Here is an 18,720-nt window from a genome sequence, read left to right as displayed (position 1 = left end):
CAATATCAGGCCAATTTGTCCGGCTCGTTTTGCGGGGACAGGAAGCGGAACACATCAACCCCAGTTCCGCACCAAATGTCACCTACTGGAAAATATCTGTACACACAATAAGCATAAGTCATGGTGATGAAAATGACAGCACTGAATGCTTAAAATTATGGTCAGTTTTAATTGCTGGTTGGATATGCTTTTAAAAAACATAAACATCTTACACTATTTCATCCAATCACAGCTGTCACATGTCTCTATCTCTTCATTTGTTTAAATACGCGTCTCGCTCAGTGAGCAAGCGATTCTCATTTAGTGTAGTATAACCTACAGAGCCCGTGTGGAGGCTGAGCGGAGATCGGTTTACCATGTACATCTTGTTGTCTTGGACCTCTCTCATTAACTAAGACAAAGGAAATACTGTATAAAGAACTGGTAGGGATTGCTAATGTATATACCCATGGTAAAAATGATTGGTCCATCGCAAGGCTGCCGCACGGACATCATGCGGCTGCCGAAGGATGACTGCAGAATGTCCATGTGATTTCACGGGCACCGTAAAGAGGCCGCATGGTGATCGCGCGGTAGCCGTGCGAATATCCCACGATTCTACGATCGCCGTACGAATGTTTGGAACTAAACAATCGTGCGTTTACCGTACGATCACCGCGCGATGTCACCTACGGGCTACGGGCTTACCGTTTGTTTGTTTTTTAATTTGTCAAACTTTGCTGTTTAGCAAAGTCGTAGAGGCTATGGCGCCCGCAGAATCGTGCGATAATCGTACGGCCACGCCTGCCGCCGCACGGCGACCGCACGGAAATGGTGCTACGGGCAGTTTGCGGGTGCCAAAGACCCATTGCAGGGCGCAAATGTGAACCAGGCATAAAGTATCGGAGTTACGATCACCTTAGCGCTACGATCACCCCAGGCGCCTACTTATTCAAACTGAGGTTACATATATGATTACCAAGTCAACAAAATTTGAACGCTGACGAAAGACCTTAAGATTCCCATAGTGGTAATCTTTTAACACTAGCACACATTGAGCACAAAACTGGGGTTTGTTCTACCAGTGTACCAGTGATGACACGTGTGAGCTGGGGTGCCATCAACTGGGCCGTTGTCTCAGATCTGTTTCCAAGCAACTGCAAAGTTCTGGGTTCAAGTGAGTGAGTGAGTGAGTTAATATTTAACGTCACATCGGCAATATTTCAGCCATATCGTGACGAAAACAATTTATACAATACAAACATGATAACTTTGTGAAGAGTTTAACCTGTCGACGATGGACAGTAAAAACACTAGAGTATCACAGATATGAACATAAAACTAGCATGTAAAACTAAAACAGTGTAATTAAAGAAGACAATACAATATAAAACACGGGCTATAGATCGCCAGCATCTGATGTTCTAGGTTAAAATATTTGTGATAAATCGTTCAGATCCGTTGCTTCGGGGAAATGTAATGAACGTCCAGAGAGCATCAAGAATCCCGTAATTCATCGTAAAGAATCTGACTTATTTGTCGATGTGCTTGGGCTGTCAGACGTCTTGTGTTCACATTACACATACGTGTGTTTCGCAATGTTACTGTTATTGTTGATTGATAAATGGAATATTCATCAAAAACGTCTGTTGCAAGTCCGTCATATGGAGGTGTTAAGTGTCCGTGGGAGAATTTAAAATGGATTTATTGGTATGTTGAACAGCCTCGGCCACCTCCCGTCGGCTTCGGAAGTCCATAAACACAGCGCAGGCATCCATGAGTCATGGTGTCTCAGTGGATTAGCGCTATACAAGCTTGGAGGTGGACACGATAGTCTGGTAGTCTCTTCACCTCCCAAGTTCTGTTTCTTTACCATAGCCGGTAGGTGAATAGGAATCATCTGGATATCTCCATAATCAATAGTAACAAATCCTAACTTATATATCTGCCGCTGAAATTTATGTCAAAACGAAGAGTTCCTATTGCAAGAATATATTCATCGATTGATTACACATATCAAATCGCAGTCATAGATTTACAATCGTAAACTGTTCCGTTTTTCCTTTGTCTTTCCACACTTCCGGCACACTGTTGTTAGTTTCGATCTTCTACAAAGAAAAGGTGGTGACATTCAGTCTTACAGCGTCATGGGAATTGGCGGATGCTGCTTTATTTCACAATATTTCCGCTATTTAAGGACAAGCTATAAATAATCGATTCGATTGGAGCAAAGATATATTCACACTCAGCCTACGAGAACACGCATTCAGCCACGTAACTCATATCAACAACCCGGTGTATTTAATTTCGGTTCATAGATTTGGAAGAAATCTCCAAATATTTTTAGGATGTTCAGTATAGTAAATAGCTCTTTTCCTACATTGGCTTTTTTGTGTTGTGGTTGTGCCAATTAGCCTTTATGTTCGAGATAGTATTGGACAAGAAAACAATGTCAACCGCCTTGCATAAATATGGAGTATATTATATGCTCCTAAATCTAATAATTCACTCATCCTGTACACTCCTCGCCCCCTTCACTTTCGCAACCCAACCCTCCTCCTCTACCCATTTCACCATGTACAAACGAAGCACAAAGAGACATACATTACTTACGAGAACACATGAAGACAGTACAGTGCATTCCACTCGGGCACTGATTGACGCATATGCCAAATCTGTCGCACAAACCGAATTACGTAGATCAGAGTGCAGTGAATTTAAACAGGTAGCATCGTAGATAGGACACTGCATATGAATAGTTCCACATTGCCATTTAGAAAGTGGTCAAATGCAGCATATGGAATACTTGCGATTACAACTTCTCAGTAAAGTACTGATTCCAGTACGTTTTGGGGTTTTGGGATTTTAACAACATAACATGTCATACGTAAAGCAGAATAGTTAGTCTATATATTTCGAAAAAGGCTTTCATCTTGGATGAAGATATGATTCACCTATGACGGACGTGGAGAGATCTTAGATTTGCGGCAATCATACGACATCTTAGGCAAAGATAATTCGAAAATATACTACGACAGGGTTGAAATTGTTTCGAAAATCTGGCCATGTTGCCCCTTTTTGGTAATATTAGATATCCATGCATCAACAATCATCTGTCTCATCTCACTTGCTGCTTATGTCGTAGTATAGGCAGTAGCCGGTGTCGCACGAGGTACAGCCCACGGAGGAGCAGGTGGTGTCTCGGCAGTTGGCAGGGCAACCTATGGCAATATTATAAAACAACTGTTAAAATGTCCATATACTTATGAAGTTCACGAAACCTGTGAAACGAATTATTCTAATTATACGGCGTTACATATTCGTAATATTTTACTATTCTATGGTTTATTATGATTAATCATTAATGCTGATATACAAATACTCACTAAAAAGGAATTGTGCCTCTGTAATTGCAAATATCGAAAGCACAATCAACGCCACGAGCAGGAATAACTTCGCCATTGTCACAACACGACTTATCAGAACAAGAGACTTGTCACTTGTGAAGCTTATACTTTGCAAAGCCAATAAACCATAGCGCGTTACTATGGTGTTCTGTACGGGACATTAACGTATAGTGAAGAATGCTGAGAGCAGGCGCGTACTCCTCTGTTGTAGGTTCCTTGATGACAATACAATGATTTGTATTGGGATGTTAAATTGTGAGAGCACTTCCACATAAGTATTACGACAAAAGTACCGAGTATGTTTTAGTCTGCTTTTAGATGGTTTGAATGCATTTTTTTTATAACAGAATGCAAATTTTGTGTATACAAATTTTTGTCAGCCAGTAACGAAAATTCGTTTGCTTGTAATTGTAAATAATTTGTAGAGATGCATAGTGCGTCGCTCGTTTCACGTACTATTTCCCCCAAAGCTAATTATTGTAAGCTGATATAATTGGCACCGAGGTTAACATGACAATGTATCTTTACTATATCACAGTACTGTTTATTGCCCTTAGTCCCCAAATTCCGTCTTCCCATTATGTATCACGTGTTAATCAATTACATGCGGTTGTTAATGTTAGTCTGCTGTTTGTCATAACATATCATGCTAATTGCTGTTTGTCAAAACATACTATGAATAATTGTATACTTCTAATGCATCATTCTGGTGTCCCCCGCCGTGATCTTGCTGGAATATTGCTAAAACTTCAATACTTAGCTGTAATACTTAAACACATACATAGTCAAATCCCGATGAGTCGAATGCCGGTGTCTCGAATATTATGCATAACTCGAAGTACCTGTCGGGCCCGACCATTCCCTGTTATAGTTGTCATCATTTGAATACCGGTTACACGAATTCGTCTCATAAATACACAGGATGACTCGAGAAGGAAATTTGGTCCCATGAGATTCAAACAACAGCAATCTTGTATACATAAGCCTATATAAAATTGATACAACTTTTCTTCCAAGACATGTTGGTGTTAAATATATCAAATACAGTGAAACATTTCTATTTCATAATGTGTATCAGCCAATTCTTCTTACTATTCCCAGTTACACATAAAATTTGTAAGCCAAATAACTTATTGAAACCAAACTAGTGTGGACATTCCTGATTGGTTTGATGTATGGCATGTAGCTAAAGGTGGATAGTTTTTTAAAACCCATCATATCATGATCAGACGTATTTGGTGTCATTGACACAATTATGGCATAAAAATGCTTTTCAGAAAGTGGAATATATATAAAATGTTATTCGACAAATATATTACATCACCTTAACCTTAACAAACACACTCCGAGGTAAGTATTCTTCAATAACTTTTTTTTTTCTAACAAGTGAGGGGCGGTAGGGTAGCCTAGTGGTTAAAGTGTTGGCTCGTCACGCCGAAGACCCGGGTTCGAATCCCTACATGGGTACAATGTGTGAAGCCCATTTCTGGTGTTCCCCGCCATGATGTTGCTGGAATTTTGCTAAAAGCGGCGTAAAACTCAGTCAGTCAGTCAGTCTAACAAGTGATGATCCATTGTGCCAGCAGCATTTGATACTTTCAGGTATTTACAAGAAACTTCAAAAAGTAAACAAGAAGAAAGGCCTGGAAATAATCAGCTTGTGGGCACACTCCATTTCCAATCATATGTACTGGTGTGCTGCAACCAGCAATGGCAATGCTGAGGAGGTGCTGGCTAAGTGGTTGTCGATTGGCAACCACTTAGCTAACATACATAGTGGTCACAGTGAAACCTTTCCATCTTGTATGCATGGAGAAATTCAAGATAGAATTTGGATACCTGCTGGTATGTAAAATTAACCAATCAATATCATAATGTATGATATTACATTTTCATGTGCAGCCTGACATTCCAACTTGAATTTTCTGTAAAAATTATAAGGGTTATCACACTAAACTCTCCCTTTTCAGCATCATTGTTTGTTACAAACCCACACCCATCTTTCCATTTCCTTGATCTTGCCCACTCAGTCACCTCCCTATGTACAACTGACCCCTCACAAAATCAAATATTGCTCGGGGATTAGAAATGTTCGTCACTGATAATGAAGACAGAAATGGAATTCATTTTACAAAAAATATATTAATGCATGAATTTATTCTTCAGGAACACGAGCTTACAAGGAGATAGAAAGCATTCTAAAGTCCAGATATCTTCTGAAAGATGTAGCCAAACTGTCACCCCATAGGCAAACATCACACCTTGAAGGATTTCATAGTGTCATATGTCACTTTGCTCCAAAGTTCTACCATTATCATTACAATGGTATAAAAGCAAGGTATGTACTGACTTACTAGCAATGATTTTTTGTTTTTTAAATTCACTGGATAACAATTCGTCATAACCAGTTTGCCTCACATTTTTGATAGGAATTACTTCTTAAGGTAACCCACCCAGAGACAATAATAAAGAATACCATGGTCTCGGTCCTGCAATCAGAATTTTGAATTTCTTTTATTGTTAACCTTAGTTATATTTTGTGTATGCCATCATATAAAACAGCCAATGGTGAAATTACAGTTGTAACAATAATAATACTGTAACAGGTTGTTGATGTCTGTCCTTCACTTCAATGAGAATGGAACACGACTGAAAGCACACACCAAAACAGGAGACGAGAACTGGAGTGTCTTACATCCTAAGAGCAGAAACTGGGAGGCTACGGCTAAACCTCTCATAACAATCCAACGTATGGTATGAAATTAGTAATGTGCAACTTTCATGAAATTGTTCAACTTTTCCTATTATACACAGACATATTGCGCAATGATGGACTTTTCCATTTTTTTACAATGACATGTAGCCGGTAATGTATATTTGGTATTTACTGTTTCAGAATATGTTGGCGAGCTGTTACAGGAGGTGTCCTACATTAGAACAGAATTTCCAAGTTATGCCCTCGCTGACAACTCCCTAAATGAACATCAGCCACCCTGCATGACTGAAACTCATGGTAAGAAACGGGAAAAACGAATCGTTGTCCGAAACCATAAAACTCGTTTCCATTAAAACATTATTTATGCTAGTGAGAATAAAGGAAACCAGTATATACATTTGATGGAAATGTTGCACGTATAACATGGACAACACAAGAAGGAATCACCTTGCGATGATATTTTCCCAATTTCTGCCAAATCAAGTACGTAAATCTTCTGTAGGCCAGATGTTGATAGATTCAGAAAAATATGAACATGATTTTAAGTACACATACATTGTCTCCATTTCAACAGGCTGAACTTTTAAAAATTGTAAAAATACTTCATCCATTTGGATAAAGAGTATGAAAGGTATGGTTCTAGTTAGTGGGGAGGTTTTTGTGTATTTCAAGAATATGTCTGCTTAATAGTGGCATGTCTGATGAAAGGGTGGCGTCACTTTGGAGGAAGAAAATATGGTAGATGACAACAGGGATAAAGTTCATCAATAACTTCATTCATTAGACTAACAATAGGTCAAATTTGAAACAGTTACTGCCAGAAGGAGTGGTAAAGAGAAGCCTTGCTTGGCAAAAACAACATTTATAGATGCATAATGTCAGGTTCTGAATTAAATACAATGTTACCTAATGTCCATAAGAGCCTATTTCACAGTTTCACTATAAGCAAATAATGACAAATGGCAGGGGGTGCTGGTTACTTTTGCTTCATTTAATATAACTTGTCAAATAATTAATGATATATTTGACTGGAGGTTTATTTCACTTGTCAGCATTGTTTGTTTTGCATGATATACTTTCAGATACACTATAAGTTTATTCCTTGATAAACAGTATCTAAAACATGTCATGTAGAGTCAAATAAATGAAAGACTTTAATTTTCCATGAAAAGAAATGTATATTACATATATAATATATTTTTGCCTGAAACTTGTGTCGTTTTGCTTTTGATATCTCATGAAGATAGATACACAGAAAAAGTTAAATGAAGGTTCGAGTAACAAAAGGGTAGCACGATTTACCCGTATAAGGCTTTTGAGGTACTAATTTTCTTGTATTATTTCTCTGGAAGTACAAGATTATGGAAATGGGAAAAATTGCTCTTTTTTCAAATCCATCTAGAAATACATGGTCTGTATCTTGTTTAAAGAATGCAAAGAATTATTTTTGAAATAATGAGCAGTGTTCGGTATATTACTTGTGTATTGGTTCATCATCACCTAGGGGTTCACTGCTGTCAATGAATTCATTGTAGTATGCCTCCATACTATACTTGCTTAGTGATACATCATGGAGGCCAGGGTGAGAAGTAATGCAGCTGTGATTTGATGTATCAAGCTTTTCCCTGATTGGAGCAACATCCTGACAACATATAGCTCCTCTACCTCAGAGTGCATGTGAACGAAGTGACCACAAGTGCACCTGTAACATTATTGAGTGAGTAATAATTTTACTTTGATATATTATTTGACTTATATACTCATGAAGAAGCTGGTTTTTGCCTGGGACATAAATTCATATTTGCCTTTAGGTATCATATCTGAATGAAGAACTTTTTCAACAGTTTCCAAGAGCTACTACAATGTTTTCATTAAAAGATAGTCAATGGTCAGAAAAACTAATAACTAGTGATCAATGAATGTACCTGTTCACAAACAAAACATGTCACTGTCAGGGGAGTGTGCCCTATTTTCGTGTTACTCAGGTAAGATGTCCATAATATAAGCTGGACGTAGCAACTTGTTGTTTATAGAGTGATATAAATAATGGAAAAAATATACGTTATCTGTAAACTAAAGTTCGTTCATAGTCGTACTGTGATCCTGGTTTTGGTCAGAAAACACGGTAAACCGGAAAGTTGATGTGCTGCGGTTTCACAGAAATTCATGTAACCACCAAATTATGAAAACACATTGCAAACACAAAGCGACATATACAATGCATACTCTTTATAATCAGACGTGGTGTTCACATGATAAAATTGCATATTTATTTGTCTGATTTGTCAAAATTGTAAACAAATCTCCGGTATTACGTGCCCGCGGTAATGACTGCGTTTGAAAACGAAACAATCAGAACTACGTGTTTGGGGAAGAAAAAGCGCACTTTACTCAAGGAAAACGGCAATACTACTACTGTAGTGTAAACTGCATGTGAAGTAGAATGTAATTGTACGTGTTATCATCGGACACACTCCGGCGCAGTGATGACTTAGCATAACATCACTGCCACAGGCTAATTTGCATATCACGTGACCGGACTTTTTCTCTTGTTTGTAAACAAACGCGCATATTCATAATAAGAAGAGACTGGCCTTACGCAAGCTTCTCGGCGTGCTCTTCACAATGTTTTACATTGTTACATGTATATTCTTCCACAACTGCGACAGTAAGATTAATGACAGTACATATTCTAGATATCAAACTGGCTGCATCGTTTGCTCCCCGTCGGCTTCGATGACAGCATGTGGAGCCGTACAACCTACGTAAACAAAGGATCGCTACGCAAATCGAAATAGTGTGACATGTTTTAGGATATCTTCCCAGTGAAACTAACCCATTCTATCAAAGATGTTTAATTAGATGTGTAGACTCGTCAAAATAGAAACTGTTAAGAAATATGTACATTATATTGAGGTGAGGTGAAATTGTGTTTTACGTCGTGCTTGAGAATATTTCGCTCATATGACGACGTGCATGCGTGTGTATGTGTATGTGCGGCTGCTTGTACTAGCCCAGACGTAAGCTGGTTTTATAGTGCTAGCCCACTGAGATACCATGCCGCAGTGAAGCATGAATACCCCACTCAGACACATTATACTGACTCCGAGCCAACCAGTCCTTGTTGTACCCATTAATGCCGAGCGCCAGGCAGGGACCAACAAGTACCATATTTTAATGTCTTTTGGTATGACGCGGTCGGGGATCGAACCCGCGACCTTCCGCTCTCCGGGCGGACGCTCTAACCACTACACCACGGAGGCGGTCACATTATATTGAATGAACGGTGCAAGATGTGACGAATCGTCACATCTTTCTCGCCTGTGGCAGAGGTACTATGCTGGCTTGCCGCATGGAACTCTGGGTAGGAGAGTGATCATCGGAAAGAATGCATTATACAGGATACCGAAAGGAACCTTTCTTGGGATGCGCTAATAGTTGCGCATTAAAGCCCCTAGCAACGAGGAAATCTGTTTATGCCGCCATATTGGATACTTACGCGAAGCGGTGTTTTCTTTCAGAAGTTTTCGGGTGGGTGGGGGATGCCGCCCCCCCCCCCCCTCTATTAGAAGGTATTCATTATTCATCAATAAAAAAATCGGCATGCACTTACCATTACAACACAAAGTCATCCAAACTGTCGTTCGCATTTACGTTTAGCGGTGGGAGGGGGCGTCTGACTGACACGAGTCCTGAGTCTTTCGCGTGTGGTTTGTATACTCTTGTTATTAAGTCCACAAATGCTGCAAACTTATCCACTGACTCGGTCAGATATTTCCTTCGAATACAGAATTACTCAGAATAAGAGGAGTCGAGTTCTCTCGTCGTACCTGTTCTAGACAGGGATCGCTTTAACGCGCCCCAGGATGACTCTATCGTATTGGTGTGGGCACCTGTCTCGGGATCTTTGAAGTTAATTATTAATGATTAACAGTCAGCTGCGTGAAGTCTTCCTCCCGAAGACAAGTGTATGCTCGCCAGCTATCACTTATGACGGTTGTTCCAGGCCTTATAATGTTTGAGAATGATGGGAATCAACGTTGCCGAGTCCCTCTTGTCCACACAAGCGAAAATGCACTGTTTACTAACCCTGTCAATTCCCCCAAATACCCACTGCCCTTCCACCGATTGAACTTCCTTTTTCCCACATGCTTTTTTGTTACATTTCCAGCACTTCCCGTCTGTGCCGTAACTTTTGTCCGTGCACAATAAAACGTCCCAATCTCACACTTGCCGCACTTTTTCCCCTCCCAATTTCCAATTAATCCATTTCTTCTAAAAAACCCGAAACAGTTCTTCCTTGTCCTCACTCAACCGATAAACATCCCAAAGTCGCATTTTAACGCAGGCACAAAGTACTAGAAGTTGTACATTGACCAAATAAGGTGGTTACGATGTAGTGACGTAACGTAGGAATGGACCAATCATAAACCACTTACCTGTAGAACGTTCCCACAGTAAACAGTTACGCTTCCGAGAAGGCATAGCGCATTTTATTTTTTTTTAATCATTTCGTTCAATTCTTTTAACGTATTACGCTCATATTTTAATTCGTAGTTTAGGTTACTGAAACCGGAAGTGGGTCAGAGAATTCAAATTTGGGGGTTATTTTCATATCAGTTTTATAATTTTTCACCTTCCTGCGCTCGCGCGCGGTTTTCAATATAAGAAGCATCACGTGACCTAATTAAATATGGCAGGCAGGTATCCGGTATAATGCATGTGTACCGTTATCGTCAATTATTATTTGGACAGGCATTTATATTTGATGACACTGACACAAGGGATGGACAAGGCGAAAAGCAAACGAAGAGTGCTGGTCTTCAGGCATAGCAAGCATCACTGCAAATAAATATTTTGAAATGTACTATATTTAGATAGAAGTAAAATATTATGATCTTACCACGGTGGTCTGGATGAGTCAGACTCTGCGCTTCACGACGCAAGCTTTGAAGACAAAAAGGTCTTCACCAGGTTCCACATGATCGTATCTCGTCTTTATTTTGAAGTCAGGAAAATTAGCCCGTGTCGGTTCAAAGGATTATGGTTGGACGTTTTCTTGATTCAGTGAAAATTATTCGCTTTCAGACGACGAGTCCGAGGCCATGTTGTTTATGACAGTAAACTGGTACTGGCTGTCTTTCACGTTAGATTAAGACCAGCTACCAGTTAGAGTGGCACCAATTACGTCATATCTAAGGGCGGTAACTCAGGCCTGTTTCGCTCTGAAATCGAAGGCTTCATAACGGCGCACCATTTTCACAGGTATTTTGAGGTTCAAACTATTAATATGATAAAGATGAGTGCATATTTCCAAAAAATGAATAAGTACTTATTCTAAAACTGAATTTTGATGCATGTAAGAAACAAAATGATTTTTTCGTGTACACTTGCCCTGTAACTACTAGGCTACACCATCGACCCCTCAGGTTTTGTATTTTAATCTCCCATTGCGCGAAGGCTCATTATCAATTTAAATGTTAATTGATCTATAGCATTTACATATTTTCATAAAAACAACGTGTACTTTATATCTGGACACCTGTCTCTTCAGTGTGCACAATGATAAAAATATAGGCTTATGAATCATTTGAATAATTCTGATGATATTGTTGCAACAAGAAATGTACCTGAATTTTGTCATCCGTAATTTTATGAATGGTATGTTTTACCAAACTACGTGTCATAACGTAAGACCATATTTGTACCAACCAGATGTCTGATGACTTCTCACTATTATGGTATTGATTCTGTAAGAATGTCAGACTTCCTAGATGTCAATATAAACTAATAAACAGTGGCAAACAGCTACCCCGCCGTTTCTTTGTGTTTGGTTCATTACGTCATGGCACCCCTGAAGCTCCGGGTAAGAATAGGTCTTCACACGTGTCTTCATCTGGGTGTTAAATAGTTCGTCATGAGGAATGTTATGATGTTTAACATTTTTACCAGTTCAGTGAAAGCACGTTTGATGACTATATATACTGAGTCAAAAGAAACTTCACAAAATGTAATTTGAAAAATAATGAATAATTTTTCTCTGATGATACATCTTTGTATCCGAAATGGGATCCCTATCTTTCGACTCTAGAAAAACGTTAGCAAAACCCACTCAAACCCATCCATTCGTCGTGCAAATGACGTTAGTGCCCAATCAGGTTTTGCACGTGCGGTCTATCAAGTGATCTTCGCATCGAAGTTTTCTTCATATGCACGTGTTTGCATTGGCCTCAAGAATTGAAAAAAGCACACTTTTAAACCACAGTTCTAACGGTACTTGAAATGCCACGATTGTCAAATGTGCAACGTGAACGTGCCGTTGGCATGTTGCAAGCGGGAAGATCAGTTATTGACATCGCAAGAGCAATGGGATGCAACCGTCGTACTGTGTATGACTTGCGAGGTCGTCTCCAATAATCTGGCACCACTTCTGATCGCCCAAGGTCGGGTCGTCCACGTGTGACGTCACGAGCAGAAGACCGTCAAATCGTCCTACGTCACCTACGTGACAGATTTCTGCCGGCTACACGAACCAGGGCTGAGATGTTTAGAGGTCGACTGTCCTCACAGACCATTCGAAATCGGTTGCGGGCTGCCAATTTCCATTCTCGACGTCCATATCGTGGGCCAATATTGACGCCGTTTCATCAACGTCAACGTCTGCTGTGGGCCCAACGTCACCTCTGATGGACCCAGAGAGACTGGAATCGAGTCGTCTTTAGCAATGAATCCAGGTTTACCCTCAGATTCGCGGACGGCAGGCATAGAGTCGTGAACGGTATGCCTAATGTTGTGTACAGGAAGTCGACAGATTCGGGGGCGGAAGTTGCATGGTGTGGGGTGCTTCCTGTGGGAACAACCGTTCCCGACTTCTGGTCATCCGTGGAAACCTCACAGCTGCTGCTTACCGCGACCAGGTGCTCACCCCTGAACTCGTTCCTTTCATGGCGGCTCATGGCCCAGGTCTACAGTTCCAGCATGATAATGCTCGGCCGCATGCCGCGATGTTGACACGAAATTTCCTTCAAAACGCTGGAATCAATGCCATGGTTTTGGCATCGAGGTCCCCTGACCTTAATCCAATAGAGCACGTTTGGGATGCACTTGGGCGAAGGCTTCGTGGTCTTAGGAACCAACCTCAGAATTTGTAGGAATTTGGCGCTGCCTTGCAAGAGCAATGGCACAGAATCCCCAACCACGTGTTCACAAGCATCAGGCAGTCGATGAGGAGACGGTGTTTGGCAGTGGTGAATGCGCGGGGCGGCCATACATGATATTGAACTGAGAAATTTCGCATTTTTATTCTTGTGACTTGACATTCTGTATACCCATGTTTGGGAACGGCGGTGTAGCCTAATGGAACTGATTATGGCACTGTCAGTGTATCGAGTACATCACACAGATCTCGTCAATGAAATAATAACAATTTAACCATCTTACAATCTCTTGTTCTTTTATAGTGCCCTGAAGAAAGAATGTGAAGTTTCTTTTTTGACTCAGTATATGAGCATTGTTCAGATTGTTCCGGTTTGGATACTGTTTTGTGTATGTTTTTTATGTGTGCAGTGCTTCCACACTTTCGTTTTGTTTTAGTATCTTGCATGGTGCATTTAGCGTTTGTATTTAGGTTCAGATTGAATTATCTGTTATATCACCAGTCATTTTATGTCCAATGTAAGTCATATCATTTGTGAAAATCAAAACTTATTTGAGGCCTTAGTCCATGTTTGTCGTTATTATGTGCTAATGTGAGCCATTTGTCCAAGCTGATGATACTGTCACTTTGGACTGTACAAAATCAACAAAATTTAGCTTTGACGTTCACACGTTTTAGCCGTCTTAAAAAGTCAACTCAAAACTCATTTAAATAGCAAGTATTTCACATGTAAATTGTTTTAGATATCAAATAACCTAATGTCTATAATGTTTATAGGTAGGAGGTGGTAGTTACACTGTGACAATTTCTCAACAGTGCTGATTTACTTTTAGCTGGTTAAATTTCAAAATGTTGATTTCTTTTTGCTTTCTGCTTCAAGGCATCATCCAAAAGTACCTTAAGTCCCCACGGAGCCAAGTATGGTGATCTATCTTCAGTTGTTTGAAATCTAAAGCCTGTTTTATATCATGTACTGATGAAATAGTACTATTAGTTTTAACTTAACTTGCTAGTTTGAATTCTAACTGCGATAGCTAGTTGTTTTACTGTCCTTTTTCGACAGGTTTATAATATACACGTATTTCATTTCAACGTCAAATATGTTCTTGTCAATATAGTGCTGAAATATTGCCGGCGTGACGTTACATATTAACTCACTCACTTTAGGCACTGATTGAATTTAATGAAATCATCAATCAACACAATGCTGAAGTCATGCGTTTTGATTTTTGGATTCCAGCCAGAAATTCCAGTTTAAGTGCACCAAAAATAGATAATCAAGGTTGGTAGCACTGCTGGTGCCATACTGAGATGTCTATTCCTGGAAAATGCTTAATACCTCTGTTTCATTTGAATCTTATCAATACGAAAGTCCAGTGTGGATTTATCAGGAACATGACGCAAGAAGTTTTTTCTCAAAATTTCTACACGATTGACAGAGACTGCATTCAACTTGGGTTGTCCGCTCTGTACGGCCCCTCAACAATGCGTCGTGTGGAAACATACTTCACTATCTGTACACTTTCTCCTTTACAGGCCAGGTTTAGGATGTTATCACCGATATCGTTAATAACTGTCAGATCAGCCCCAGCCCCAACAAGGAAGAAGAAGATAGCCTCATGTCCCTCACGTGCTGCAATCATTGCTGACGTGCAGTCGTTCCCGTTTCACAATTTTGAGTTTGAAGAGGTACTTTACTATCTCAACACTGTCGTGATCACAGGCCAAATGAAGAATGATGTTATTGTCATCATCTAGGTCGGCTCCATCTTTCACAAGTACATGAAACACGTCATCACTTTCATTTACGGCAGCGAGCATTACTGGTGTCCAGCCGTCCTCATCTCGACTGTTGATGTCTACATTTGCATGTGCCAGAAGGTACTTGACTATCTCAACATTTTCTCCTTTACAAGACATATGGAGGATAGTTTCTTTGTGATGACTCACGTGTGGCAGTTCTGCTCCTGCTTCAACAAGAACGTCAAATAAATTCTTTTGTCCATTATAGGCTACATGCATTACTGGTGTCCAACCCTCATTATCTCGATTGTTGATGTCCACAATTTCATGTGTCAGAAGGTACTTGATTATCTCAACATTACCCTCATCACACGCCACGTGAAGGATAGTTTCTTTGTTGTCACCCAGTAGTGACAGATCTGCTCCTCCTTCAACAAGGACAACGTCAAAGACAAGAATTAAATATGCAGGATTTTCATGATATCGTTGTTGGTGTATTTCTTAACAGTTTGTTTAACGAGCTTGTCTAATATGCTTGCAGCAGTTCGAAAGGACATCAAGGAATTTCAACTGACTTTGTAAAGAGACAGTTCAATGCTTCTTGTCAGTCATTCACCTTTATCTTGTTTGTCGATTTCGACGATTTCACCATAAAATCCTAAATAGCAAAGACACACATTCTTTGCATTAAGATATTGAATTATTGTTAACTGGGAGTGATGTTAAATGTTGATAATATTTCGCCACATTCATGAATCGATCTCTCGGAATGATAACATTTTGTTGCTACTGATGTGTGTGGCCTGTTTTAGGAAAAAACACCAAACTTAATATATGCTTGTGTATGCATGTTGATGAGTGTGTGATGAATTTAGATCTAACCTACATATTCATAATTACAAAGAATGTACCTTTAAGTGAAACCAATATAAACAGGTTTGGAAATGTTTTCTTGTCATCAGAGCATGGCAGTGAGCAATCATCGCTTGTTTCATTGCATCATTTTCTCATCTATTGGTGTCTGGGAGTTTCTGTGTAGGAACACCTTTTACAATCGTAACAGCTCCTCCAACACATAGGAAGATATTGATGGCACCATCCATTATTATCTAATTGGCCCCTTTTAGAGTGAGTGAGTGAGTTACAATTTATAGTCACATTGGCAATATTTCAGCCACATCGTTACTCAAAAGTTATAAATTAATAATAGACACAATTAAATTGTACAAGCATGCCAACGATAGGCAGTAAAATGACTAGATTATCACAGATAGAGAATTAAATCTAGCATGAAACTGTAAAATTCGACAAACTTTTATGGACAACTCAATATAAAAATCGGGCTGGAGATCACCAGCAACTGTAGGTAGATCACCATACTAGGGACCATGGGGACTTACAGTGCCTTTGCTACCTGTATGGACCCTAGCTGATTCCCCTTTTGGGAAGTAGCATGTGGAATTCCTGGCAATTTCCGGAAATCCCGGCATTCTCATGCCCACATTTTCACTATCAACAATTTTGTTTGTGAAGAAAGGCCTTGTCTATCTCAATATTCCTCCTTCACATGTCAAATGGAGAATGTTTACATTGTCGTAGTGATATATCAGCTTCCTTTTTAAAGCGGGATCGGGTGGTCAGTTTCGCTGACTTGGTTGACACATGTCATCGGTTCCCAATTGCGCAGATCGATGCTCATGCTGTTGATCACTGGATTGTCTGGTCCAGACTCGATTATTTACAGACCGCCGCCATATAGCTGGAATATTGCTGAGTGCGGCGTAAAACTAAACTCACTCACTCACTCCTTTTTAAAGCGTGTCAAACAAATCTCAGTGCCAGTCATTTCTGCTTGGTTCCCGTGATTGCTTATCGAATGCCTTTATCGTCATCATCTGAAAGTAACGGTTTCCCTCATGTTATGTACGAAATGAGGACAAACCAGTCAGAACGCGCGTGATGTTCGCGGTGCCTTGATAAAAACAGTATTTAAATCGTTTATGGCATTGTTTAAAAAAAAAGCATGAAAATGTATATCCTCATATTGAAACAACAAAGCACGTTGCTAACAGAATTATGTTGCCTCGTGTGAAGTTTTTAATTAGGATGCTACCATGAACGGTATGCAAACACGCACCTCCGTTTGTTTACATAACGAAAGTGGGTCCATTTGAATTGATTTTGACGATCTTGCGGGTTTGTTTTGTAGATTGTACGTGCGATTTAGAACATTTTTACAAAATACACATATAACGCTATTATTTATAATCAAAACAATAATAATATTTAAAATAACTGATCCATTTTAATCTTTAACCTTTAGGCTACCTATATATTTCAAATCTTTGGGGGTATTCTAGTCTCGTCATCATCATCATCATCATCATCATCATCATCTTCATCATCATCATCATATATATTTCCTCCATTGGATTGGAGATTGGATGTTGATTGGGAATATGTAAAGACAAAGTAAGAGGTTTTGATTCACTGAAAGTTTCATGTTAAGAAAATAGAATGAGTGTTCATTAGGTATGACTTCAATGTCAGTTGATGGTTACACTTTGTATAGTGATGAGGCGCTGGTATGCAGACATTGCAGACTTGAGGAAAACAGCGGAGAGGTTGTGGAAGAGGAAGAGCACCTCTTCATCAGTGCACACACTCTGTGGACGACCCATGAGCAACTGCCAGAAGGTTTCGTCGTCACAGTTGTGGGCCCGGGGATGTACATGTAGCTTCAGGGGTAGGTACTCCAGCGTTTTGTACCAGAATTTAAAATAAATACATAAAAACAAAAACAAAACAGCAATACAATATACATGTGATGCGGTGATGTTAAGTGCAATAGTATGGAACAGGATTTGAGGTATCGTTCTTGTTTGAAATGGTTCTGATGATCATGCGCTGATATGAAATCCTTCCAGAGGGCACCAGTTGGTATTCGGCTTGACCCCGAACAACACGAGTTGGTCACGAATGGGTGTCTAGAGGTATGTTTTCGAATGGCATGTACCAAGAGAAATATAGATGTACGGAGAATTTATGTTGCAGATATGTGGCGTGGCACCGCCAAAAATAGTAGAAAAGTAAAATTTTGTTCATTGAGCCAATATAATTAAGTTTCAGTAATTGGAATAGCTTTTCAGTGTGTGTATTATGTGCTATGTTCACGTCACCGCGGTAGTGTGACGGCAACGTGCGAATGTATCATGTTGACGGCACCACATTATTATCCGGCAATGTTACGGTAACGTATGTAAGTACAATAATGACGTCATCTCATTGTATCCCGGTAGTGTGATGACCACGTGTGTAACTATTATGTTGACGTCACCTCATTGTAACCCGGCAGTGTTACGGTAACGTATGTAAGTATAATGTTGACGTCACCTGATTGTATCCCGGTAGTGTGACGACAACGTGTGTAAGTATTATGTTGACGTCACCTCATTGTAACCCGGCAGTGTTACGCAACGTGTGTAAGTATTATGTTGACGTCACCTCACTGTAATCAGGCAGTGTGACGTCAACGTGTGTAAGTACTATGTTGACGTCACCTCATTGCTGCCCGGTAGTGTTACGGCAACGTATGTAAGTACAATGTTGACGTCACCTCATTGTATCCCGGTAGTGTGACGGCAACGTGTATAAGTATTATGTTGACGTCACCACCCAACGTGTGTACTGTAATCAGGCAGTGTGACGTCAACGTGTGT

The sequence above is a fragment of the Haliotis rubra genome, unplaced genomic scaffold, assembly GCF_003918875.1.
Source record: "Haliotis rubra isolate DU_JTF1 unplaced genomic scaffold, ASM391887v1 Scf1064, whole genome shotgun sequence".
NCBI lineage: Eukaryota > Metazoa > Mollusca > Gastropoda > Lepetellida > Haliotidae > Haliotis > Haliotis rubra.
The sequence above is the reverse complement of the archived record's forward strand: the minus strand, read 5'-3'. Positions refer to the sequence as shown.